The 26,981-nt window shown below is 43.9% G+C and overlaps 1 protein-coding gene across 2 annotated transcripts in view; it reads right to left on the bottom strand.

The window, feature by feature from the left end:
* RBM6 (RNA binding motif protein 6) overlaps positions 1-26,981 on the bottom strand; it is a 1,032,809-nt gene that overhangs the window by 374,965 nt on the left and 630,863 nt on the right. The gene's annotated exons all lie outside the window — the stretch shown is intronic.

Here is a 26,981-nt window from a genome sequence, read left to right as displayed (position 1 = left end):
CGCTATTTGTCGCAGCACAGCAGAGTACCGCTAGCTAGTGAGTCCAATGTAAAACTGGCTCACCATTCAAAGGTTCCAGAACATGCAAGTAACAGTGGATAAGAACTACTTTTGAATATATAGAATAGACATAGTAAAAGTCCTTTGTAACCTGACACAGCAAGATAAAAAGAATGTAACATCTCTTTCCTTAAACAACATAATAATATAAATATTATAATATTATTAAAAAAACACTTAATAAACTAATACAAATAAAAACATTTAAACATAGTTATAAATTTTTTTAGGGGGACTCATGATCCTACCCTACCTTTTCACTCTAGATGCTATAGATTCAGTCTCAATAGCCTTGTTCATTTCTGGACCCAAAGCATCATTTTAATTTTCAATAACATTTTTAGAGACATTCTATAAAGCATCACTTTGTGTCATATTACTTCTGCACTTCATTACTCTTCCGGCATTCCACACTTTACCATCGTGGGTAACCACAAGGTTTTTATTCACTTCGACTACTTTCAGTGTGTGACCAAACTCAGAATTTCTTTTCACTTTAAAACCCAATATCCTACTTTAAAATCTGGTTCTCTTACTTTCTATTTGTCATCATATCTACTTTTTATTTTCTCTTGTTTCTGTTTCACTTTTAGAGATACTTCTTCAAAACTGACAACACCAATTTCAGGCATTTTTTCTTTCATCCACCATGATCATATCTTGGATACCAGGTCTCTTCCTTTCAACAACTGGAACAGGCTTCTGTGACAGAATGGGGTGTAATATAGTACAACCATTATCTTTTTCTGAGAACATTCTTCCATTCTCTTCCACACCTACGTGCCCATTCAATACCACCTTTAAGTACATGACTGAACCTTTCAACTTGACCATTTCCTTGAGTTTCAAATAAGGCTGTGGTGAAATGTTTGATGCTGAGAACTTTAAGAAATTCCTCCACCTCATGTGATTTCAATTGAACTCATTGTCTGTTACAATTACTCCCAGACATCCTTCACAGGCTAATACTTCCCTGAAAAATTCTATCACAACTTGTGGAATCACCAGAGCAACAAATTTAACTTCAAGCCAATTAGAATGATAGTCAATTATGACTAACGTTCATTGGGGTTCTTGAGGTAAATTTTTATATGGACCAGAAATATCAAAAGCTACCTTTGTCCATAGCAAATCTGGCTATGGCACTGGTTTCAAAGGAGCTGGAAATGCTTTCAGCATCTTATCGCTTGTGATACATTCACTACACTCTCTCACCACCATGTCCACCATCTTATCCATACCAGGCCACTAACAATTAGCTCTGATTAACCTCTTTATGGAAGCCATAAATGGATGCCCTTCAAGCATAACTTTCAAAATGTCTGCGTGCATAGACTCTGGATGTACACATTTCCCTTTCTTGAATATTAAATTACCTTCCAAAACCTGGACAGATTCTTGCCCTTTGGGCAACCTTCCAGAATATATTTCTTCAATAGTTGCCAATTTTTATCTTCTTCCATCTTTCTTTCCATTCATCCTCTATTACAGCTTTAAATTCTCCCTCACAAAATCTTTGATGGCCGCAACCATTTCAATTTCATCATGCTCATCCACACTAGTTTCACTAGGACACAGCAACCTAGAGAAACAATCTGCGTGACATTATGCTTGCCTGGTAAATATTCAACACAAATTATATTCTTACAATCTAGACATGAGCCTAGCTTTAGTGCTATGACATTCCATCCACCAACTGGTGACAGAATTCCAACTAACGGTTTATGGTCTATTCTGAGCACAAACCTACTTCACCACACATAGCTACGGTAGTGATCAATGGCCCACACACATGCCAAAAGTTCCTTTTTGATCACAGCGTATATCCTCGCAGTATTACTGAGAGTCCTTGATGCAAATGCAAATGCTCCGCTCCACTCACCTTTCCTGCATTTCCAAGATAACACCCCGCCAATACCATATAAACTGGCATCTACAGTGACAAAACTAATAAGCCCCGGAGAGGTGGCGATCCCCAGGACAGCGGAAGGGGGCCTGGAGCCCCCCCTGCTTCTTTACACATAAGCCCCCATGACTTGGCCCACCCGGGGGCATGGTAGTAACGAAGCATGGGAGACAACTTTTATTTTGTTTTGTTTTTTTATTTTACAGTGGATCCACATATCCTCTGCAAATCCGCTCATCAAATAAAAACAGAATGCGTTTTAGCCCTAGCTAGTGCATCTGCACTAATGACTACAAATAGTTTTATTTTCAAACATGACAAATATATTTTTTATTTTAAATTGTAGAGAAGAATCTCATTCTAAGTAAATCATCTTTCTCTGTCGCTTCAGTTTCTCCCACTCACACACCCACTCGAACACAAACCCACCCACTCACACACCCACTCACTCACTCACGCTCCCACTCAGAGCCTCATGCACCCACTCAGAGCCTCATGCACCCACTCACAGCCCCAGTCAGATCCTCACGCACTCACTCAGATCCTCATGCACTCACTCACTGACCCACTCAGTTATGCACCCACTCACAGACCCACCTACACCCTCATGCACCCACAGACCCGCACACTAACTCATGCACCCTCTAAAACACTGATGTACGCACTCTCACACCCAGGCAGACACTCTTACAGCCACTCTCACCCCCAGATACATGCACTCACACCTATTCTGACACCCAGAGAGGCTGCAGCCAGCTCCTGCCACACACGGCCAAAGGGATGGGTGGTTAGGCAGGTTGGCCGCAGGGTTTGGCTGCAGGCCAGGTCTAGTTGGCAACCTTCACTGTGCAAGTTTGGGTGCTTATAGGTTGTTGGATTAACGTATAGTAATAAAAATGACTATACGTTAATAAAAACATACAAATTCACTGAAAAAACAAAGGTTACGGAAAAGTTATAGTTAGGAAATAGAATTTTAAAAAACTTTGAAATTCACTTAAAAAGTCAAAGATCAAAGAGACGTTATAGTTAGACTCACAGGGTGTGAGTTATAGTTACCTTAGGGCACAAGTTATAGTTACATGAGGTAACTCTAGCTATAACTGGTGGATTTCTATGGCTTTGTATGTTTATAATGTGAGCCTAACTATAACGTCCTGGGTCCCTGTAACCTTTGGTTTTTTAAGTGAATTTCTATGTTTTTTTTTAAATTCTATTTCCTAACTATAATGTTCCTGTAACCTTTGTTTTTTTTAAAGTGAATATATATACTGGTGACCAACAACAGAAAATGACGGCCACAACATTTCTCTCAGGTTGCGGGCAGCCAATCAGATTCTTCTTGTGGCACGTGGATCGACCCGCGGAGGATCCACGTCCCTATATATCTATAATGTTTCAAATTTCTCCGAAACTACTGAACGGATTTGCACCAAATCACAAAAAGCGTGATCTATGGAACAGAACTTAGCTTTGTACCACATTTGGTGTAATTTTGTTCAGTGGTTCGGGCTGTAAGCGTGTTTAACAGTCCTATAGAAAAATGAATTGGGGAAAAGTGTTTTGGGGGGCCCCCCCTTGTTCTCTGCCCCCGCTTGACAGATCACCCCGAAACTTTCAAGACAAAAGCTGAACTTAGCAAAGTATACGTTTTGAAAAGTTTGTGAAGATTCATCAAACGCCAAAGTTATTAGCAAAACAAAAACACATTTTCTATAGAAACTAGGTCTTAACTGTAACTATCTAGTGGCGACTGACACTAGGTAAAACATTTTTTGTTTTTGTTTCATGTTTAAGAAGTGCCCTGGGATCCCCGCACATGAGCAGGACTATTCAGTGCTTATGACTATTGATGAGGATCCCCTAGAAGAGAACCCTGGTGGTCTGCCCTTTTTGTGTAATGAATGGGAAAGTAAGGTTGCTTTATATGGGGATGATCTATACATCTAACATGCCAAACCTGTACTCCATTATACAGCAGTAATTAACGACTTCACTAAAATCTCAAGCTATCTTTTGAACACCTACAAGAGAGACATCACAGTTTGGAACACTCCTTACAACAGCTCTTTAATGAAAATGAGTTAGATTTGGATAAAATTAGCACAGATTATTTTATATAAGACAATGTCAGCAATGGAAATATTGTTAAGAACTTAGATGAATATTCCTCTAAAAGTTTTTGGATGATCCAACATAGTGAAGATATCAATCCTACCCAAGTTCACATTTCTTTTTAACGTCATCCGATTAACATTTAAAAAGGAGGAGTTTAGTAAGCTACATGGTAAAACTAGTAGTTTCATTTGGACCTCTAAAAAGGGTCAGAATGGATTGGAAGAAGCTCCGTTGGAAGAAGGGAAAAGGGAGGTCCAGCAGTTCTGTATTTTTAAATTATTGGGCTTTTCACTGAAAAAATATTAGGATGTTGTTCAAGGGCCCAAACCAATCACAGATAGTTATGATATACTCAAAAAACCTTCATCAGGGAGAATCATACATAGTATACAGGTTTGAGGGTGCAAAATTCTTTAAGAAAGTTAAATTAATACATCCCTTGGTGCAGCAATGAGACTTTTGACACTAATTAGATCAGTTACAGGGATACCGTACTACACTGAATTTGCCTCCATCTTTAACTCACTGGGTACTTTGAAATGTTTGTGGGATCGAATAGCAATCCCCTGATGGATGCAGGTATAAGATAGCTGGGAAGAGCTTCTTCAGGACGGGAGTTTATCACTTTGGGAAGTTATTTTGTCACTAATGGGTGATATGTGTATATATATATATATATATATATATATATATATATATATATATATATATATATACACACACACACACATTATATAGGTATTAACAGATGCTTAGTTAGGCACAAGCAGGGGACAGAAATTATACATCTTTGGAAAGTCAGCCCAAAGGAAAAAGAGGTTGCATGCATTATGGTACTAGAGATGAAGATTTCACTTTGCCTGAGGAACCCTAGATGAGGGACCTGCCATAAGTTATAAGTATCTGTGTGCATTTTGTATGAAACTGTGAAATTCGCACCTTTGAAGAAGAATCATTTCTTTATGTTGTAGAGTGTACTGAACCCTGCATAGGCTGTCAAAACTGGGAAATCATGTGGTGAAAAAGTGTCATAAATGTTGTCTCGAAATGGCGGATGATGTCCACACATACAGCTCTTTTAGCAGAAAATGGATAAGGTTTTATCCAAGATAGTGGACAGAGAAATTAAGGTAAACCTTTCCCTGGTTATTTATGGCATCCCAGTTGAGAGTGAGCACAATTTTAACCTGTCCAACAGAGAAAATTACTAATTAATTTAATTGGTTTTGCTTGCTAGAAGAGAGGTATATAAAAATGGGTCTCGCCAGTCCCTTCAAAGTACATAGATTGGATACAATTTGTACTGCATTGTAAACATCTGTCAGGTAGAAGAATGGAAATGTGGTTATGGATGGATGGATTGTGGGGAGGGGAGAATATTGTAAGGGCATAAGAACAAGTTACTTACCTTTGGTAACACTTTTTCTGGTGGATACAATAGCTACCTGTGGATTCCTCACCTTATGAATTCACCCTTGCACCAGCATACGATGGAAAATCTTCTTCCGAGCTCTCCACGTCGACGAGGACGTCACAACTGCATGGCTCCACACGACGCCGTCTGACGTCACCGTGCCAATAAGAGGTCCTCGCTGGCGTGCTGATGTCAGTTTCACCCATTTTTTACGTGTCTTTGAGGCGAACAGGTGAGAACCGACTCCACAATAACTCCAATAAATAATAAATGTGTACATAAAACCTTCATGATGCAACATAATCAAAACCATCAATTATATACACAGAAAAATATCATTATATGTACATACATCTATACAAATACATATCCTAGTGCAATCAGACAGGCAATGAGGAGGCGGGTGGGATTGTGAGGAATCCACAGGTAGCTATTGTATCCACCATAAAAAGCGTTACCGAAGGTAAGTAACTTGTTCATCTGAAGGATACAACTACCTGTGGATTCCTCACCTTATGAATAAAGTCCCAAAGCAGTACTGCACTCGGAGGTGGGTGCCTGCCTGGTTACACCAAGAAATCCTGCAACACAGATCGTGCAAAATGGCCGTCCCTCTGAACCTTTGAGTCCAAGCAGTAATGCTTTGCGAAGGTATGGAGGGACGCCCAAGTTGCTGCCTTGCAAATATCCACCACCGGAACCCCCCTTGCCAGGGCCGAAGTAGCAGACTTCGCCCTGGTTGAGTGGGCTCTGATACCCTCAGGGAGAAACTTTTTGCCAACGAGTAGCAGATCTTGATACAAAGGATAACCCGTCTGGAGATTGTTCTTTTATGGACTGCTCTGCCCTTCCTCTGTCCAATATACCCCACAAACAGCTGATCTTCCAGGTGAAAGTCCTTCGTCTTTCAATGTAAAAACAAAGTGCCCTTTTAGGGTCCAAGCGGTGAAGCCTTTCTTCCTCCTTCGAGGGGTGAGGAGGAGGGTAGAAAGATGGAAGGGTAATAATCTGCCCTATATGAAAAGGAGTGACAACTTTTGGCAGGAAAGCCGCTCTGGTTTTCAACACCACTTTATCTTGGAAAAACAAGGTAAAGGGGGTTTAACAGAAAGAGCTTGAAGCTCACTAACTCGCCTAACCGAGGTTATGGCAACAAGAAAAACTGTTTTAAGCACTAAGAACCTTAACGGGCAAGAGTGCATGGGCACAAAAGGTGGCACCATTAAAAAGGTTAAAACAAGATTTAGGTCCCACTGAGGCACATGAAAAGGAGTGGGAGGAAACATATTAAGTAAACCCTTAAGAAACCTAACCACAATAGGTGATTTAAACAATGAGGGCTGCTCCGGGAGGCAAAGAAAGGCTGACAGAGCAGCTAAATAACCCTTAACCATAGCCACTGCCCAACCCTTCTTTGCTAAGTCCAAAGCAAATAATAAAATATCAGAAAGGTGGGCCCTCAAAGGATCAATTTGCTTTTCTCCACACCAAGCCACGCATTTTGCCCACCTGCCGGCATAAACTGACTTAGTGGAGTGCTGCCTGGCTGATAAAATAACATCCACTACATCTGGTGGGAGAGAAAAGGAACTCAGGTTTCCCCGTTCAATCTCCAGGCATGAAGATGCAGGTTCTGGTGGTGGGGGTGTAGAACCTGCTCCTGCGACTGTGAGGGGAGGTCTACACTGAAAGGTAGACGGAGCTGAGGGCACAGCGATAGTTGGAGAAGGTCCGTGTACCACACCCTTCTTGGCCAATCCGGGGCTATTAAAATAATCTGAGCCAGATCTTGGCAAATCTTCCTCAGAACCTGAGGAATCAAGGGTATGGGGGGAAACGCGTAAAGCAACTGGTTGCACGAAGAGATCTGAAACGCGTCCCCCAAAGCTCCTTGCACCGGATACTGGAGGCTGCAGAATGACGGGCAGTGCGCGTTCTCCCGAGTGGCAAACAGATCTATCACTGGAGAACCCCACATCTGAAAGATGTGCATGACCAGATCCGGATGGAGACGCCAATCATGATTGGTCGAAAGATGCCGACAGAGTGCGCACGCACTTTGAGCACCCTGGCCAGATGATTTGCTATCAAGCAAATCCGATGGTCCTGAAGCCAGGGCCAGAGATGCAGAGCTTCTCTGCAGAGAAGATACGACCCTACTCCTCCCTGCTTGTTTATATACCACATCGTGGTAGTGTTGTCCGTCAGGATCGGAACTGACTGGCCGTGAAGGGACGGGAGGAAGGCCTTGAGAGCCAGACGTATCACCCGCAATTCCAACAGATTGATATGAAAAGTCTGTTCTACTGGAGACCAACGACCCTTGATTTCCAGGTCCCCCAGATAAGCTCCCCACCCTAGAGTGGAAGCATCCGTCATGACCGTGGCCACCGGTGGCGGCAGTGAAAACAGCCTTCCTTGCAAAAGATTGCCGCCCACAGCCCACCATCGTAAATCTGCTGCAGCGTCTCTGGAGATTGTTATAGACTCCTCGAGATCCCCTTTGTGTTGAAACGACTGCCTGCAGAGGCACCATTGGAGAGCCCTCATGTGCCAACGTGAATGAGTGACCAACAGAATGCAAGAAGCGAACAGACCGAGCAGACGTAAGACCTTGAGGACTGGAACAACCGCTCCATTTTGAAACTTTGGAATCAACGCCTGAATATCCTGGATCCGCTGAGGCGGAGGATAGGCCCAATTCAATGTTGTATCCAGTACTGCCCCTATAAAAAGGAGGCTTTGAGAGAGCTCCAGGTGAAATTTGGGTACATTTATCGAAAAACCAAGCCTGAACAACAACTGAGTTGTCATCCGCAAGTGACGCAACACCAGCTCTGGAGACTTGGCTTTGATCAACCAATCGTCCAGGTAAGGGAATACCGATACCCCCTTCCTTCTGAGACTTGCTGCCACCACTACCATCACCTTTGTGAAAGCTTGAGGTGCTGAAATAAGACCAAACGGAAGGACCGCAAACTGGTAGTGTTGCAACCCCACCACAAACCAGAGATACTTCCTGTGCAACTTGAGTATAGGGATATGAAAGTACGCATCCATCAAGTTGACAGACACCATCCAATCCTCTTTGTTCAACGCCAGAAGTACTTGTGCTAGAGTCAGCATCTTGAACTTCTCCTGTTTGAGGAACCAATTCAAAATCCTCAGGTCTAGGATCGGTCTTAAACGAACGTCCTTCTTGGGGATCAGGAAGTATCTTGAATAACAACCCTGACCCCTTTCCTGCTTTGGAACCAACTCCACAGCACCTTTTGACAATAGGGTCTGAACCCCCTGCTGTAACAGGAGATGGTCTTCCGAACAAAACGAGGGATGGGAGGAGGAAACGCCTGAAAAGGGAGAGCATATCCTTTTCTCACTATATTCAGAACCCATGAGTCTGATGTAACTAACTCCCACTCGTGGAGAAAAAGACGTAATCTTCCCCCTACAGGAAAAGTATGGTCGATAAAGGGGAGAAAACTAGGGCTGCTTCCCTTGCTGTTGTCCTCCAGAGGAAGAGGATGACGTAGGGTGCTGCTGGGTGGCCTCTCTTGTCCTAACCTTTCCCCGCCCTCTAAATCCTTGTAGGCTGCTGGACTGAGGCCTGGGGTCTTCCTCGATAAACTGCCCCACGTCCAAACCCCCTGAACTTCCGAAAGGACCTAAAACGGGTAGAAGAGGAGGCTTGCAATCCTAAAGACTTCGCTGTGGCCCGGCTATCTTTAATCTAGGGCAGAGTCCGCTTGATCTCCAAACAGTTTTTCCCCATCAAAGGACAAATCCAACAAGGTGGTCTGTACATCTGAAGAAAACCCAGAGGACCTCAACCAAGCGTGCCTCCTGGTAGCAATAGATGTACCCATTGCCCTGGCCTCCGAGTCCGTAGAGTCCAGGCCAGACTGGATTATTGGTTTCGGCGCAGCCTGCGCATCAGACAGGAGTTCCCCAAATGGTCCCTGTACATCCTGTGGCAGGTCAGGAACCATGGCCTTCGCGGAGTCCATGAGGGCGTGGAAATATCTACCCAGCACACAGGTAGCGTTTGCAGCCTTGAGAGCCATGCTGCAAGACGAGAAAGTCTTCTTTGCAGATTGCTCCATCCGTTTGGATTCCCTGTCTGATGGAATCACAGGGAAGGAGCCTGGAGCAGACTGTAGAGCAAGAGGCCTGAACCACCAAACTCTCTGGGGTAGCATGTTGTGATAAAAACCCTGAATCACCAGGTGCCACTCTATAGCTCCTTGCCACAGCTCTATTCACAGCAGGCGACAATACAGGCTTTCACCAAAGTTCTAATATAGGCTCCGTAAGAGCCTCGTTGAATGGAAGCAAAGGGTCTGCAGAAGTCGAAGAAGAATGCAGGACCTCTGTTAAAATGTTCATCTTAACTTCTGCAGCAGGCAATGGAAGTTCCCAAAATTTAGCTGCCTTCCTGATCACTGTATGAAAAGAAGCTGCCTCCTCCGTAAATTCCCCCGGTGAAGACAAGTCCCATTCCGGGGAAGTATCCAGCCCACTGGCCGACTCCAGGCCTTGATAGTCTCCCAAGGGCTCGACAATCTCTCCTTCCTCCAACAACTGCCTTTGATACTCTTTCTCCTCTAAGAGACGCAAGGCTTTCCTGCGTGACCTCAATCGAGCCTCCAACCTCAGCGTCGGCATGGAATTTGACGACGTGGAAGACACCGGCTCAACACCTGATGTAGAACAGGAGAGGAAGGTTGACTCTGTCCGAATCCATCACTCGGATCCGGCGCCGGCACAGATCGTAATGGCGCCTAAGATGCTCCTGGCTCCACCATCGGCGCCAGCTGACGCGGTGATGAAATCGGCACCATAGATCTAGAAGGCGACGTCATGGGATCCACAGGGCCTCGAGGCGATGTCATTGGCGCCGGTCAGGTACCCTCAGCCGGATAGAATGGCTTAAACGGTGCTGCCTTGTACGGAGCAGGGGAGCCCAACGAAAACGCCAATGGACCCGTGGGACCAGCCGGTGCACCAGCAGGGGCCATGGCATTGAACATAGAGAACATGACATTAAAAAATGTCGCCGGATCCGCTCCCGGAGCCGGGAAGGCAGGATACCGCTGGTCTCCCTGTTGCACCTGTGCTTGCTGAACATCGGACTCCTGAGCAGCAGGTGAAAATCGAGGACTGTCCGGAGTTGCCACAACCTCAAAGACAGACGGCGCCGGAGAAGCCTCGGGACTCTGGCGTTGAGGAGTCACCGTCGGACTCACCTCCCACATCGCCGACGAGATGGAGACCTCGATCTTGATCGGCTCCGAGCTGAACGGCACCAAGATTCATGACGCGCCATTTCTTATGCTTCTTCGAAGAAGCATCGGAAGAGGATCTACGATGGCTCCTATGACCCTTCTTCACCTTAGCCAAATAGAGTTTGGCCTCCCTTTCCTTTAACGCCTTAGGATTCATGCTCTGGCAAGACGCACACTCCTCGACGTCATGCTAAGAGCTAAGGCACCAAAGACAATCGTCATGAGGGTCAGTGACCAAGATGCGACCCCCGCACACTCTGCATGGCTTGAAACCGGACTTCCTAGGGGGAGACATTGTAACTACAAAGAGCAACAAGAAACCTCCAACAGAAGCGAGAGCTAGGAGAAAACTGTTAGCGTCAAAGGCACGGAAAAAAGGGAACTGACGTCAGCATACCGGCGAGGACCTCTTATTGGCACGGTGAGGTCATACAGAGTTGTGTGGAGCTGTGCAATTGTGACGTCCTCGTCAATGTGGAGAGCTGGGAAGAAGATTTTCCGTCAGATGCTGGCGCAAGGGTGAATTCATAAGATGAGGAATCCACAGGTAGTTGTATCCATTAGAAATGGAGGATAAGGCAGTCAGATGATGTAACCTGCTAGAAACATAGTTGGACAATTTAGTTTAAGATGGAAGTGTTGAAGGTAGTCTCTCTCAGGATGGAATGTACTTGCTGGGCTGTGCGGATGCAATATGCACATAACATTGCAAAGCACCACCTAAAGTTTTATGAGGACTTAAAAAAAAAAAACATGCATCAGTTCCAAGCAGATCGCAAGATATTGATGAATATCAGAGGCCAACTGAAAGCAATGAAGCTCAATAGGGCTGAAAAACCTTACTAACTTTAAAAAGAACAGTATATGTGAGGGTGGACAAAGCCCATTGGCTTTTAGCAAGTGCTCTAAAGGCAAGGGTAAATAAGACAAGCACAGTAGGTATGAAACAATGGGAAAGGCTCCATTACCTAACTTAACAATGAGTCTCTAATTAAAAGTTTTACGCAAAGTTTTATTTTAAGGAAGGTGAAGTAGGGAACTCAGAAGAGTGCCAGGTAGGCTCCCTCACTTAACTGAAGACATAGCAGAAGAACTGGGGTGCCTAAAGAGAATGATGAGATTAAATTAACAATTAAGGGCCAGATGAACCAAAGGATTTTACCCATTCTGTGTCTATGGGAAAAAGCTTTTGTAGATATGGCCCTGAGTCTCTAAAACCTAACAAAGCAGCAGGCCTGGCAGGGTTCAAAATTGAATTTTATAAGACATATGCAAGCACAGTTTATCCCCTCTGAGTAGTTAGTTCATCTCTTTTCGGGAAAATTGGGGAGAGTCTTCCCCCTAAGGAAGAAGCACTATTGCAGTTATACCCAAACCGGGTGAGGACTGCACCAACTGTACAGCATACAGGCCAATAAGAATATGAACTTGACATTTATGAAAGCAGTAATCATGATATCAGGACTGAGAGCAATACAATGGTATGGCGAGCTACAATCGTCTAAAGTACAGATGATGATATGATAGACTGAGTGAGGTCAGATCACCAGGACTTGTTCCAAGGTACGAGGCAGGGATGTCGAACTACTGTCCCTGTTAAATGTGATGGTGATAGAGCCCTTGGCTACAACACGAAGTTGTGAGCAGGCAATAAGAGGCAACCAGTTCAGGGCAGTGGATTATAAAATATCCCTCTTTGCTGACAACATACTTTTGTCGTTGAGCTTTCTGGACTCCTCACTCTGAACACTCAAAGATACTAAATGAGTGTGGCAAAGTGAATATCTAATTTATGCTAATATAAAAAGAAATATTTCCACTAAGGCCAGATAGAAGGGATATATAGGTGATAATGTGAGAGGTACAATTTGAAGAGTAGTATCAGACAGGATTAGTTACCTTGGAGTGGACTGGACCCCCTTCCTTTCGGGCTGGTAAGCCACAACCATACTCAGACTCTGGAGTGAGACCTTGGAAGATCTCCAGTATTGGCAGGACCTTTATGTTTCCTGGAAGGGTCGAATTAAAATAAGAAAAATAATTGTGATACCGTGCTTTCAGGCACTTCTGCTCAAGATATGCAAAGAGAAGTTTAGAGATCTGCAAACAGCCTTGGTGAGAAACACCCCAGAGTCTGTGCAAAAATGTTAATGGCCCTGAGAAAATAATGAGACCTTGGCTTCCCATTTGTCATGACCTATGTTGTAGCAGCCCAAGTATGGATTCTGGATGAAATGGTCAAAGAGAGAATCAGATAAGCATTGGGTCAACATGGACACAGCAGTGGTGGGGACACCCTTAAGGAACCTAGGGTGGCTATCAAGAAAATACCTAAATGTGTATCTCAGCCACATTACAAACACACCATTTGTGCAATATGGGACACAATAGCCATAAGAAACTATATTACATCTTTTCATGCCCATCTTTGACAACCCTCTGTTTACACCAGGCAGTGAATGTTGGTTGATATATACATGTTTCATTCAGGGTGGATTGTCATTTGAGGGCTGTAACAGAACTTATGGCCTACTCAAGATGGAGAAATTCCACTAGTATCAAATCAGGCACTGGATGACACAGTCGGGAGTCAAAGAGTCAGCAACAAGGCTGCTGACAGAGGATGAGAAACCCCTTGCATCGTAATAGGGATTTGGGGGGGGAGGGGGCAATCCTGGCTTTACAAATTTCTGGGCTACTCCATATCAGGAGACAGGTGGAGATACATGGCCAATGGTATAGAAATCTCCAATGTGACCCCTCACAATACAGATGGAACACACTTTGGAGGGACATATATAATAATTTCTTGCTGCGTCAGCACGGAGATCAGCACTGAAGATAATGGCAGAGGGGTATGTAATCCAAGATAAGACACACAATGTTCCCTAGGACAAATAATGGATGTTGGAGTGGCTGCAAGAAGGGGGGGTGGTGAACCGTCTTATGTTTGGTGGGAATTCTCAAAGATAAATGGGTTTTGGAGGGATGTGCTAGCCACTATCAGATAAATGGTAGGATACTCAGTGCTGCAGAGAATGCTGTTAAGGGTAGGGCATGAGACCTCTAGATTGGCAGGAGGTAGGAAAAGGTCACTGGAAATTGAGAAATTATTTTTTTGTGACAGCCCGTATTACAATTGCTAGAATATGGAAGGCAACAGCCATTCCTCCATGGCACACATATGGGAGAGTATGGCGGTGGAAAGAATGTCACTGCACATTGCCACCTCCAAAGAGACTTTCACAGGAACGTGGCATCCGGTGCGGGACTAAATGGAAAGGAACAACGCCAAACCATGTGCCTTCCTTGACTCAGGGTGCTCAGGCTATCAACTGATGGGATGAGGCACACACTTATAAAGAGAAAGAGGGAGACCTGGAAGTGGATCTTTGCAGGCAACAGGAGATGCAATACATATAACCGTGAATCCAATGTTGGTTGGGGGGGATTCACTATTGAGTGAGAGGTTTATTTTTTACTGTCTGTAGTAGCTGAATGTTGCGTTGAATGTATAAATGACATTCAGTAGAAGACAAATGTATAGGGAAGTAATTTGCCGGGAAAAAAGCAGGTCCTCATTTAAAACTAATAAAGTGGCTTGTATAACTGAGTGCTAATAACAGTATTTTGAAAAGGAAATTAAGGCAAGAACTCCACCAAACCAGTTTGGTAAATTTCTGTAGAGTGTAGGGTATCCTTTGGGAATCGACTCATGTATAGTAGCTGAAGCATGATTCACAGGTTTCTGCTATGACCTGCAAGTAGTGCTTTTAATAAGAATGCCACTATTTATCCCAACCCTTTTTGCAGATCTTGTATTTATCAAGATGCATGATAAATGTTTGTTGGGGAGACCAGAAGGTTGAGTGGTTCCTGTTGCCTTTGCACATTTTTGTTATGTCTGCTCATGGTGTGGAAGCCCCCAGACCTGGGGGAAGGCCGTCTGTTAATGCCCTATGATTTACAGATCCTGTTGAAAAGCTCGTCAGATTTGCTGGTCTGATCTGAATGTAGCTAGAGAAGAGATCAACATAAGGCAGTTGAGGCGGTGCATCTGTTGGTTGAAACACATGTTCATCATAGATATGCCCTCATTTGGCTCGTGTTAATACCCAAAAGAAGCTTCCATCACTGTCTGAGGTTTTGGTTAAGTCTTTTTCTGGAGTCATGTAAGAAGATCCTCCATTTGTAGGCTGTTCTTCCGCTTCCGCTGGACATTACAGAAAGTTCCTACATAGTTCCCACAATACTGAAGGTACTAAGAGCCTTTTTGTCCCCTGAGGCAGATTGAAGGCTTAGTCTCCAAACTGCCCAACCCAGAATGGCTGAAAGTGCCACAAGACAAAAGGCAATATTGTGAAATTACAAAATAAGTGAAGTTAACCCCTTGTACGCCAAGTCCGTGGCGGCGCCTCTCAGGCACCACAGACGTAACCATTACGTCTGTGTACTGGCCCTCGGGGGACGTGCTAATATAATTATATTTATTGTCGTTTTATTTTTAGGCTGATCTGCCCCCAAGGGGGACAGAAAGTCACTAGAACCAGGGATTGTTTTTGTGGCTGATTCTTTTTGTGTTGGGGTTCCCCCTTGAGCAAGGGTCGCCCCCAAGGGACACAAAGCACTACTAGGCAGTTCTGCCCCCCTTGGGGGCAGATCGGCCTATTTTATTTAGTCCCATCTGCCCCCAAGGCGGGCAGAATCCATTTAGCGCCAGGGATTGTGTGTTGTGTGTGTGGGGGGTGGCCCCTAGGGCAAGGGTCACCCCCTAAAGGGGGCAATATAATCTAGCCCATTTCTGCCCCCCTTGGGGGCAAATAGGCCTATTTTTTATAGGCCCTTCTGCCCCTTGGGGGTGGGGGGTTGGGGCAGAATCCACAAAGACGCCAGGGATTTTTTCTTTTTTCTTTTTTGTGTTGAAGGGGTGCCCCCTTGGGCAAGGGTCACCGCCAAGGGGCAGAAAGCACTATTGGGCAGTTCTGCTCCTCTTCGCGCCAGGGATCATGTGTGTGTGCTTTGTGTGTGTGTGTGTGGGTGGGTGGGTGGGGGTGGCCCCTTGGGCAAGAGTCGCCCCCCAAAGGTGGCAATATAATCTATGCCATTTCTGCCCCCTTTGGGGGCAGATTGGCCTTTTGTTTTTTAGGCCCATCTGCCCCCAAGCAAAGAACAGTAGACACCAGGGACAATTTAAAAATGGGTGGTGGCAGGGTGTTTGTCAACTGGCGACTAATAGTTTTAGAGGCGACTTTTTGTTCTAGTTCAAAGCTTTTGCTTCCTTTGCTGTGGCTTGTTGCGGTTTTGGCAGTGGTTGTCCTGTGGTTTGCGTAGTTGCATATTTTAGGTAAGTAAATACATTTACTCCAAAGGAGTATTGTTGCCAAGCATGAATGACATGTTTGTAGGTGGTATACTGAATGCAGGGTTGTGTGTGAAATTGTCCTTAGATTTATGCACAATGATTATTGTGTTGTCTTATGTCTAATTGGTTTTTTTTTTCTTCTTTTTAGTGGGATATCATTGGTGATTGCTGTGCAGAGTAATTGCTGGTGAGTCAAGCTTTTTCAGGCAAGTGAACGGTATAGTTTTTGAGTTTATAACTCTTAGTGATAAAGCTTTGTTACTTGTCTTACACAGTGCTGGTTATTGTTGGTGCATTTGTCCAGTTTCTTTTTGTAGGAAGGATCATGGCTAGCCATAGGATGATCGCTCAGCAGGTTGCTTGTGTGCTTTTTGAGTGAGTCGTCTTCTGACCATGGTTATGAGACTGACTATGCATCTGTGGCAGAGGAGGAAGTGCAAGATTCTGGAAGTGAATTTTCTGTCAGAGAGGAATCATCTGATGATGAAGCCACTCTCAGTGCTGATGAAGGGCCTGTTTTAGAGGAGGACACTGATGTGCCAATGGTGCAGCAGCCAGTGGCTGAAAGGCTTCCCATTTGAAGATCTGACACGTGGGTTGCACCAAACATGGAGCAGCCACAGTTGCCTGCATTTACTTGTTTCCCAGGGTTTCAAGTTAATACTGAAAACCATTTGCCTGCCAACTTCTTTGATTGTTAAGCAGACTAATTTGTATGTAGAGCAGTATTTGAAGGACAACTCTGCCAGACTTAGGCCACACTCTATAGCTAGCCGGTGGATTCCCACAAATCTGTAAGAGTTGAAAAAGGTATTGGATTTAACTTTTTTGATGGGGCTGATAAGGAAGCCATCACTGGCTTCATATTGGTCTACTAGTCCCTTGATGGCAACTGCATTATTTCATGCAAACACGAGTCATAACCGGTATGAGCTTCTTCTTCGGATGTTGCATTTTGTAGATAATGTTTTAGCCTTGCCACGAGATCCCGCTCATTCTGACCATCTTTTTAAGATTAGACCTGTCCTTGATCATTTGGTAGATCATTTTTCAGAGATTTATGTTCCAGGCAAAGAAATATCTGTAGATGAGTCTTTGGTCCTGTTCAATGGTCGTTTGGTTTTTAAGGCTGCCCACTCCTAGCAAGAGGGCATGGCATAGAATTAAATTGTATATGCTGTCTGAAAGTAGTACAGGATATGTTTATAATTTCCAGGTCTACACTGGTAGGGATTCCAGTATTGACCCCCCTGGTTGTCCACCCACTTTTGGAGTTATTGAGAAAATAGTGTGGGAACTTGGTAGACGACTGTTTAACAAAGGTCACAATTTATATGTAGGTAACTTCTACACTGGAGTTCAGTTGTTCAAGGAGTTGTTCAGAGTGGACACTGTTGCTTGTGGCACAATACACTCTAATCGGAAAGGCTATCCAAGAGAGCTTGTCTGTAAAAAAAAAAAAAAACTTGAGAAGGGACATTGCAGTGCCTTGCAGAATGATGAGCTGCTAGCTCTGAAATTTGTAGACAGGTGGGATGAGTACATGCTAACTACCATCCATGATATGAGGACTTCACCTGTGGCTGTTTGGGGTCAAGTTGCTGAAGCGCGCAAACCTGTGTGCATTTTAGACTACAATAAGCACATGGGTGGTGTTGATAGAGTAGATCAGAGGTTGGAATCTTACACTGCTGCTCGTAAGTCTTAAGTTTGGTATAAGAAATTAGTGGTTCACCTGTTCCACTTGGCAACTTTTAATGCTTTTGTTTTGTTCAAGGATAGTTCTCCAGAATCAAGGATGACATTTGTGAAATTTCAGGAGTCTATCATAGCGAGCTTTGTTGTGCTGGAACAGGCAAGAGTTCCAAGAGAAGCAGTGGTGCAGGATGTGGCTAGACTGAAAGATCGTTACTTTCCCATGGCCCAAAAAATCTTTCCTGCTAAGAAATGTAGAGTCTGTGCTCGAAGGAAACTAGGAAGTACTGCCCTGATTGTCCTTCAAAGCCTGGGCTTTGTGTGGGTGGCTGTTTCAGGAGCTACCACACACAGAAGAATTATCGGGAAATACTGTGATCTTAAACTGCTGTTTTATATTTTAATGTGTCCAGTTTCACAGTTGGCATTACTGTCATGTATTCAGTTAGAGCTTTAGTGTTTGTAGTTTTGTACTTATTTATAATTAGTGGTTTCTTTGTTGTTTAAAAACAACAACAAAAGGGCTGGCAGTGTGCGTGGGGTGGCGCTTGCCACATCCTCCCTTATTTTTCATTTTTATTGGGAGACTTTGCGCAAAGCTGGGTGGAAGGAAATTTGTGGCTGCTCTCATATTCCAGAACGTTATGTCACCAAAATGTGAGGAAAAAGTGTTTTTTGGGCCAAATTTTGAGGTTTGCAAAGGCTTCTGGGTAACAGAACCAGGTGAGAGCCCCACAAGTCACCCCATCTTGTATTCCCCTAGGTGTCTAGTTTTAAAAAATGTGCAGGTTTGGTAGGTTTCCCTAGGTGCCGGCTGAGCTAGAGGCCAAAATCTACAGCTAGGCACTTTGCAAAAAACACGTCAGATTTCAATGTAAAAATGTGATGTGTCTATGTTGCGTTTCGTGTCGCAAGCATTAGGCCTACCCATACTTGAGGTACCATTTGTATCCGGAGACTTGGGGGAACACAAAATAGCAAAGCAAGTGTTATTGCCCCTTGTCTTTCTCTACATTTTTTCCTTCCAAATGTAAGACAGTGTGTAAAAAAGACGTCTATTTAGAAATGCCCTGTAATTCACATGCTAGTATGGGCACCTCGGAATTGAGAGTAACCACTGCTTCTCAACACCTTATCTTGTGCCCATTTTGGAAATACAAAGGTTTTCTTGATACCTATTTTTCACTTTTTATATTTGACCAAATGAATTGCTGTATACCCGGTATAGAATGAAAACCCATTGCAAGGTTCAACTCATTTATTGGCTCTGGGTGCCTAGGGTTCTTGATGAACCTGCAAGCCCTATATATCCCCGCAACCAGAACAGTCCAGCAGTCGTAACGGTATATTGCTTTAAACAATCTGACATTGCAGGAAAAACTTACAGAGTAAAACGTGGAGAAAAATGGCTGTGATTTTTCCAACTCAATTTAAAAAACATTTTCTTTTATTTCAGCTGTTATTTTCTGTAGGAAACCCTTGTAGGATCTACACAAATTACCCCTTGCGTTGGTTTCACACCCATTTCAGTCACTAACTGGAAGGAGGCTGAAAGCACAAAAATAGTAAAAATGGGTATGTCCCAGTAAAATGCCAAAATTGTGTTGCAAAATGTGGTTTTCTGATTCAAGTCTGCCTGTTCCTGAAAGCTGGGAAGATTGTGATTTTAGCACCGCAAACCCTTTGTTGATGCCATTTTCAGGGGAAAAACTACAAGACTTCTTCAACAGCCTTTTTTTCCCCATTTTTTGTTTTAAAAAAACAAAAGTTTCGCTGTATTTTGTCTAATTTCTTGGTCTCCTTCAGGGGAACCCCGTAAGTATGGGTATCTCTGGAATCCCTAGGATGTTGGAAAAAAAGGACGGAAATTTGGTGTGGGTAGTTTATGTGGACAAAAAATTAGGAGGGCCTAAGCGCGAACTGCCCCAAACAGCCAAAATAAAAGGCTTGGCTCCTGAGGGGGGAGGGGGATGGGGGGGGAGGGCCTGGCAGCGAAGGGGTTAAGCGGTTACCAATATAGCATGAGGCATCACCTCCAAACACATTAGCAGAAAGCACTTTCAGTGTCCATTTTTAGCCCACATCTACATGGAACATAACAAGTAAAGGAGTGAGGGTGATAGTCACTTGTACTGAGGTTAGTCCGCATCACAATCTGTGTGTGTAAACGACCTTCCTGGCACGACTGGTAGCAGATTTAGAAGGCTATACCCAATCTGTCAAGTTCACAGAGCAGAATGGCCCTCTAAACCCCAGGAAGTAACCATCTCCTTGGGTAAAAGACCTTTCAGAATCCCTCCAAACCATGAAACTGATTGTGGGAGCTATTGCCAATATGTTCCCCCAAGAGGACAGCCATACTAGCCACCAGCAAAGAGTAAATGAGTGGAACCCTTTCCTTCCCGCCACTGGACCTCATTCCTCTCCTCATCCCAACGTACTTTATTAAAGGACATTTGTGCCCCACTAGGGGCCATAGTGGGTGTTTTGCCAAAAATATCCTGCGCAGAGCTAAAATACCTATTAGGAACTTTTCAATATCAATTATAAAGGATGAGGGCTGACCATTCATGCATAGGACCACATCCCCCAAGCTCATAGGGTACATAGCTCTAACGTCCCCACTTTCCTAGGAGTAGATTCTTCTGGTCTTCTTAGCATCCAACCCCTTTCTGCTCTTGTAGCCTGCCATAGAGTCCAAGCAAAGGCAGCTGCACTTGTTTCAGTATGTTGCAGTAATCCAGGGCCCTGTGGTGACTAGTAAATATGGATTGTTAAGGAAGTGCCCAACACCTTAGCCCAATAATGGAAGATAGAATTAACAGGCAAACAGCTCAGACTGCTTTGACTCAACCTGCCTTGAGGTGTTTTAGGGGAAAAGCTGTGCATGTGCTGAGTGCAGGTTTTACTTGCCCGTGAGGCACAGGCAAGCATAGTGATGTCAAGGTGGGGGCTGGCGTAATTTAAGGAATCATTTACTGTCTACTTTGTGGTGTAAATTGATGTGGCCCAGAACAAACTTAGCAGATTGCCATAGCTTTTAATAGCAGGTTGCCTGGGAGGGAAGGGCAATGGAGTTGAACAGATGTAGCGGTCTGTACAGCACTGGATGCGAACCCTTCCACATTTTCGGCAGAGGCCACTAGTTAACCTTCTGATGGGCGGAAGAGGAGTCTGGAATAAAGCAGACTAGCACAATTGTACTTACAAACTTCATAGAGTATGACACAAATGTGTGCTTTAATGTCTTTGTGCAGTGAGTTCTCCCATCTTGCCAGTCTGTGCCTGTTTTGTTATGTCTATGGCTTGGGTGGAAAAGTACCTTTAGGCTGCAGAAGGCAGTCTTCAATTGCTACTGTGGCATCATCTGACTATCCATGATGCAGTTTGCGGTACGCATTAGTCCTCAGCTATGTCTTTTGTTTCATGAGTTTCCAAATGTTGTTAAGTATACAACACATTTTGGAAAGAGTACTATAGAATGCACTGTGGAACTTTTTTGTTTTTTTGCAAAATGTTTAGTGTAGAGGCTTTCCCCCTGAAAGCCCCCAATGGGAAGAACGAGCAACAAACTGTTTACTACACACAATTTTTTACCTTTGGGGTTTGGGATCATGAATGTATATAAAGCAATTTTAGGATCCCAAATCATTCCTAGGAACACTCTTGCAGGGTTGGGCTCCTTCCCACCACCTGTTCAAACCCTATGCTAGGGAAGACTATCTACTGGGAATTTTCACCTGCTCTGCCAAATTCAAGGGCTGGAAGCACATTAGATGACAGGAATGATTTGCACGGTGGGCAACACACTGCTCTCTTTAGACTTTATGCACCATCTCCATTTCAATACCCCAGGAACAATCAATAGCCCTCAATCTGCAGCTGTTGGAAGACCTGAAAACCTGTGGGACACCCGGGTTTATGTTTTGACATACAGAAAATCATAACAAGTAGTCTTAGATTTCCTGCCAAAAGATGTGTGTGTCTCCCTCTCTCTCTCTACCTTCCACCCACCATCTGGACCTGTGTTGTAGATGAAGGATGTCCTGGATTCTCACCCACTGCCTCAAATATTACTATGCAAAATTGAGAACACATCAATCAATCAGTGCATGTAAAGCACATCTAATCACCCGTTAGGGTCTCAAGGAGCTGGTGTGTGTGTGTGGGTGGGGAGGTGTGAGTGTGGTGTATACCGGTGAGGTGGTTTAAAAAAAGCCATGTCTTCAGTTCCTCCGTGAAGCTGACGAGGGAGGTGGTTTGTCTGGTGTGGATGGGTAGGGCATTCCAGGCGGTGGCTGGGAGGAAGGAGAAGGAGCATCCTCCTGTTCTGGTTTTCCTGATGAGGGGTACTTCTGCCAGAGAGAGAACTGGGCTGAGCGTAGGGCCCTGTGGAGTACATGGAAGTTGAGTCACTGGGTCAGGTAGGCTGGTCTGGTGCTGTGGAGGGCTTTGTGTGCGTGGGTGAGGATCTTGAAAGTGATTCTTTTCTCTATGGGGAGCCAGTGCAGTGTACATAGGTGTTGTGAGATGTGGCAGTGTCTGTGTAGGTCGAGGACCAGTCTGGCAGAGGTGTTCTGGATGGTTTGCAAATTGCGGGTGAGTTTTTTTGTTGATTCCGGTATAGAGTGTGTTGCCGTAGTCCAGTCTGCTAGTGACGGTCTTTCTATGATCGAGGGGGATCCATTTGAAGGTCCTGCGTAGGAGGCGGAAGGTGCGGAAGCAGTTGGAGGTGACTGAGTTGATTTGATGGTTCATGCTGAGGTCGGGGTCCAGGATGATTCTGAGGTTTCGGGCTTGGCTGGCGGGAGTGGGCAGGTTTCCGAGGATGGGTGGCCACAAGGAGTCGATCCATGCAATGGGTTGAGGGCCCATGATGAGTACTTCTGTCTTGTGTGTGTTGAGTGGAAGGCAGCAGTTTATCATCCAGTTGGCAACTGCTTCCATGCCTTCGTGGAAGTTGTGTCTGGCCCTGTCGGGTTCACTGGAGAGGATGAGTTGGGTGTCGTCAGCATATAAGATGATGTTTATTCTGTAGCTTCTGACGAGGGTGGCTAGCGGGGCCATGTAGATGTTAAACAGCGTGGGGCTGAGGGAGGGTCCCTGCAGCACTCCGCAGGTGGTTGGTGTGGGGTCTGCGAGGAAGGGGGTGAGTCTCACCCGTTGCGTTCTGCTGGAGAGGAAGAATTGGATCCAGTCGAGGGCCTTGTCTCTGATGCCGGCTTTCTGTAGTCTTCTTATCAGGGTGTGATGGGAGACTGTCTCGAAAGCCGCCGAGAGGTCTAGTAGGATGAATGCCACCATCTCTCCCTTGTCCAGAAGGGAGCGGATGTTGTCTGTGGCGGCTAGGAGGGCTGTTTCGGTGCTGTGGTTTGACCTGAATCCGGATTCGTAGATGTCAAGGATGTTGTGGTCTTCTATAAATGAGGTTAGTTGGCTGTTGACTGTTTGTGGTCATAGCACAGTGGAAGCACAGTTGAAAGAAACAGACCAAACTGCATACATATGTTGAAAATGTTGGGTGCACAGCTTGTCGTTAAGTTTTGACAAGTGGTGCCATAAACAGATGTACACTGGGTAAGTGACATTTTCCGTTCTATGGCATGTGTAGCTGTAGATACAGATGCTATGCATAGACTACAAAGCAGTTTGTCCTCCCAAAATAGTGGTGGTTAGTCTGTAGAAGTTGAAATTGTTTGAAATAATGTTCTTAGAACAGCCTGTCCTACTGTGGCTTCTTGTTGTGATAATACATCCACACAGTAGTGTTTAGTAAATGTATGAGGAGTTGACCATGTAGCTGCTTTACATATTTCAGCCATTGGTATATTTCCTAAGAAAGCCATTGTTGCACCTTTCTTTCGTGTAGAATGTGCTTTTGGGGTGATTACAAGTTGTCTTTTTGCTTTGATATAGCATGTTTGTATGCACCTTACAATCCATCTAGCTAAACCTTGTTTTGATAGAAGATTGCCTGTATGTGGTTGTTGAAAGGCTACAAAAAGTTGTTTTGTTTTCCTAAATTGTTTAGTTCTGTTTATGTAAGACATTAGAGCTCTTTTGAGGTCTAATGTATGTAGAGCTCTTTCTGCCACAGATTCTGGTTGTGGGAAGAAGACTGGGAGTTCCACTGTTTGATTGATATGAAATGGTGAGGCTACTTTTGGTAGAAATTGTGGATTTGTTCTTAGTAAAACTTTGTGTTTGTGTACTTGGAAGAAAGGTTCTTCAAGAGTAAAAGCTTGTATTTCACTTACTCTACTTAAAGAAGTAATTGCCACTAGGAAGGCAACTTTCCATGTTAGAAATTGAATTTGGCAAGAGTGCATGGGTTCAAAAGGTGGTCCTGTAAGTCTTGTAAGCACTATATTTAGATTCCAAAATGGAACTAGTGGTGTTCTTGGTGGAATGATGCATTTTAAGCCTTCCATGAAAATTTTAATGACAGGAACTCTAAATAAAAAGCTATGTTGAACTGTTTGTAAATATGCAGATATTGCAGTAAGGTATATTTTTATTGAGGAAAATGCTAAATTTGATTTTTGCAAATGAAGTAAATAGCATTCAATGTCTTGTATTGATGCTGTAAGAGGATCTATGTTATTAGATTGACAATAATAGACAAATCTTTTCCATTTGTTTGCATAGCACTGTCTAGTAGTGGGCTTTCGTGCTTGTTTAGTAACTTCCGTACATTCTGATGCGAGTTTCAAATATCCAAATTCTATGACTTCAGGAGCCAAATCGCTAGATTCAGAGCATTGGGGTCTGGATGTCTGATTTGACCTTTGTTTTATGTTAGCAGATCTGGTCTGCACGGGAGTTTGGAGTGAAGTACTACAGATAAATCTAGTAGTTTTGTGTACCATGGTTGACGTGCCCATGTTGGTGCTATGAGTATCATGTTGAGTGAAGTTTGACGCAACTTGTTGACCAGAAATGGAAGGAGTGGGTGAGTGAGAAAAGCGTAAGCAAATATCCCTGACCAACTGATCCATAGAGCATTGCCTTTGGATAGGGGATGTGGGTGTCTGGATGCGAAGTTTTGGCATTCTGTGTTTTCGCTTGTTGCGAATAGATCTATATTTGGTGTTCCCCACTTTTGAAAGTACTTTTGAAGTACTTGAGGATGAATCTCCCACTTGTGTGTTTGTTTGTGATTTCTGCTGAGGATATCTGCCAACTGGTTGTATATTCCTGGATGTACTGAGCTAATAGATGAATTTGATTGTGAATTGCCCATTTCCATATTTTTTGGGCTAGAAGGGACAGTTGGGATGAATGTGTCCCTCCTTGTTTGTCGAGATAATACATGGTTGTCATGTCTTTATAAGAACATTTTTCTGTTTGAGAAGAGGTTGAAATGCTTTGAGGAAAAATAACACAGCTAATAACTCTAAATGGTTCATGTGTAGCTGTTTCTGTTTGACATCCCATTGACCTTGTATATTGTGATTGTTTAGGTGAGCTCCCCAACCAATCATTGATGCATCTTTCGTGATTATGGTCTGAGGCGCAGGGTCTTGAAACGACCGCCCTTTATTAAATTGCTGTGATTCCACCATTGAATGGACATATGAGGTTGGTGGTCTATCAACACTAGATCTTGAAGTTGACCGTGTGCCTGTGACCATTGTTGTGCAAGGCACTGTTGTAAGGGTCTCATGTTTAGTCTTGCATGTTGGACTATTGCTATGCAAGATGCCATCATTCCTAAGATTTTCATGACAAATCTTACTGTATATTGTTGACTTGGTTGTATAAGTGGAATTAGCTTTTGAAAAGCTTGTATCCTTTGTGTATTTGGATATGCTAGAGTTAGTTGAGTATTTAGGATAGCACCTAGATACGGTTGTATTTGTGTTGGTTGAAGGTGTGACTTTTGGTAGTTTATCGAAAACCCTAGTGTATGCAGAGTTTCTATCACGTAACGTGTATGATTTTGGCATTGTGTACGATTGCTTGATTTTATTAGCCAAATGTCTAGATATGGAAAGACATGGATGTGTTGTCTTCCTAGGTAAGCTGCTACTACTGCTAAGCACTTTGTGAACACCCTTGGAACTGTTGTTATGCCGAAAGGTCACACTTTGAACTGATAGTGTTTTCCTTGTATGACAAACCTGAGGTATTTTCTGTGAGCTGGGTGGATGGGTATGTGGAAATACGCATCTTTGAGGTCTAGGGCTGTCATAAAATCTTATTTTTGTAGCAATGGGATAACATCTTGCAGAGTTACCATGTGAAAATGTTCTGATAGGATGCAAAAATTGAGGGGCCTGAGGTCTTATATTGGTCTGACGGTGCCATCTTTCTTGGGAATTAGAAAGTATAGTGAATAAACTCCTGTTCCTAGTTCAGACTGTGGAACTAACTCTATTGCTTGTTTGAGTAGTAGAGATTGAACCTCTTGGTGTAACAGAACTGTATGTTCTGGGGTTAACTTGTGATACCATGGTGGAATATTTGGAGGAGTGTTTATTAATTCTAGACAGTAATCATTGTGGATAATTGATAACACCCAGTTGTCTGTGGTGATATTTTGCCAATGTGTGTGGAACTGCTGTAGTCTTCCCCCACAGGAGATTGGTGGAGTGGAAGGGAGTGAGGGAAGTCAGTGTTTTGGCTGTGTTGCAGGCTGTTTAGAGGTTTGGAATTTACCTCTATTTCTAGAGTATTGTCCTCTATATGTGCCTTTAAACCTACCTGGCTGGTACTGGGTTTGGTAAGTTGGTTTTGCTTGGGAAGTTGATGCCTCTAAGGGTTGTGGTCTGAAACCTCCTTGAAACTGAGGCTTACGAAATGACCATCTATATGGTGTAGAATAGAGTGAACCCATTGCCTTGGCTGTGTCTGAGTCTTTTCGAAGTTTTTCTATTGTTGTGTCTACCTCTGGCCCAAAAAGATGTTTCTTATCAAAGGGCATTTTTAACACAGCCTGCATCTCATCGCAATGGGCTCTATTGTAACGGCTCTATTGTAACCAGCTAGTAGTGCCTGGGAATTAGCTATCCTCCATTGGTTTGCTGCTTGGGAGGCAACTCTCTTTCCTGCAGCATCAAATTTTCTGCTCTCCTTATTAGGAGGGGGTGCATCTCCTGAGGACTGGCTATTTGCCCTTTTTCTTGCAGCACTAATCAC

Source organism: Pleurodeles waltl, chromosome 9 (assembly GCF_031143425.1).
Source record: "Pleurodeles waltl isolate 20211129_DDA chromosome 9, aPleWal1.hap1.20221129, whole genome shotgun sequence".
NCBI classification, from domain to species: Eukaryota; Metazoa; Chordata; class Amphibia; order Caudata; family Salamandridae; genus Pleurodeles; species Pleurodeles waltl.
This window is presented reverse-complemented; position numbering and strand designations above follow the sequence as displayed.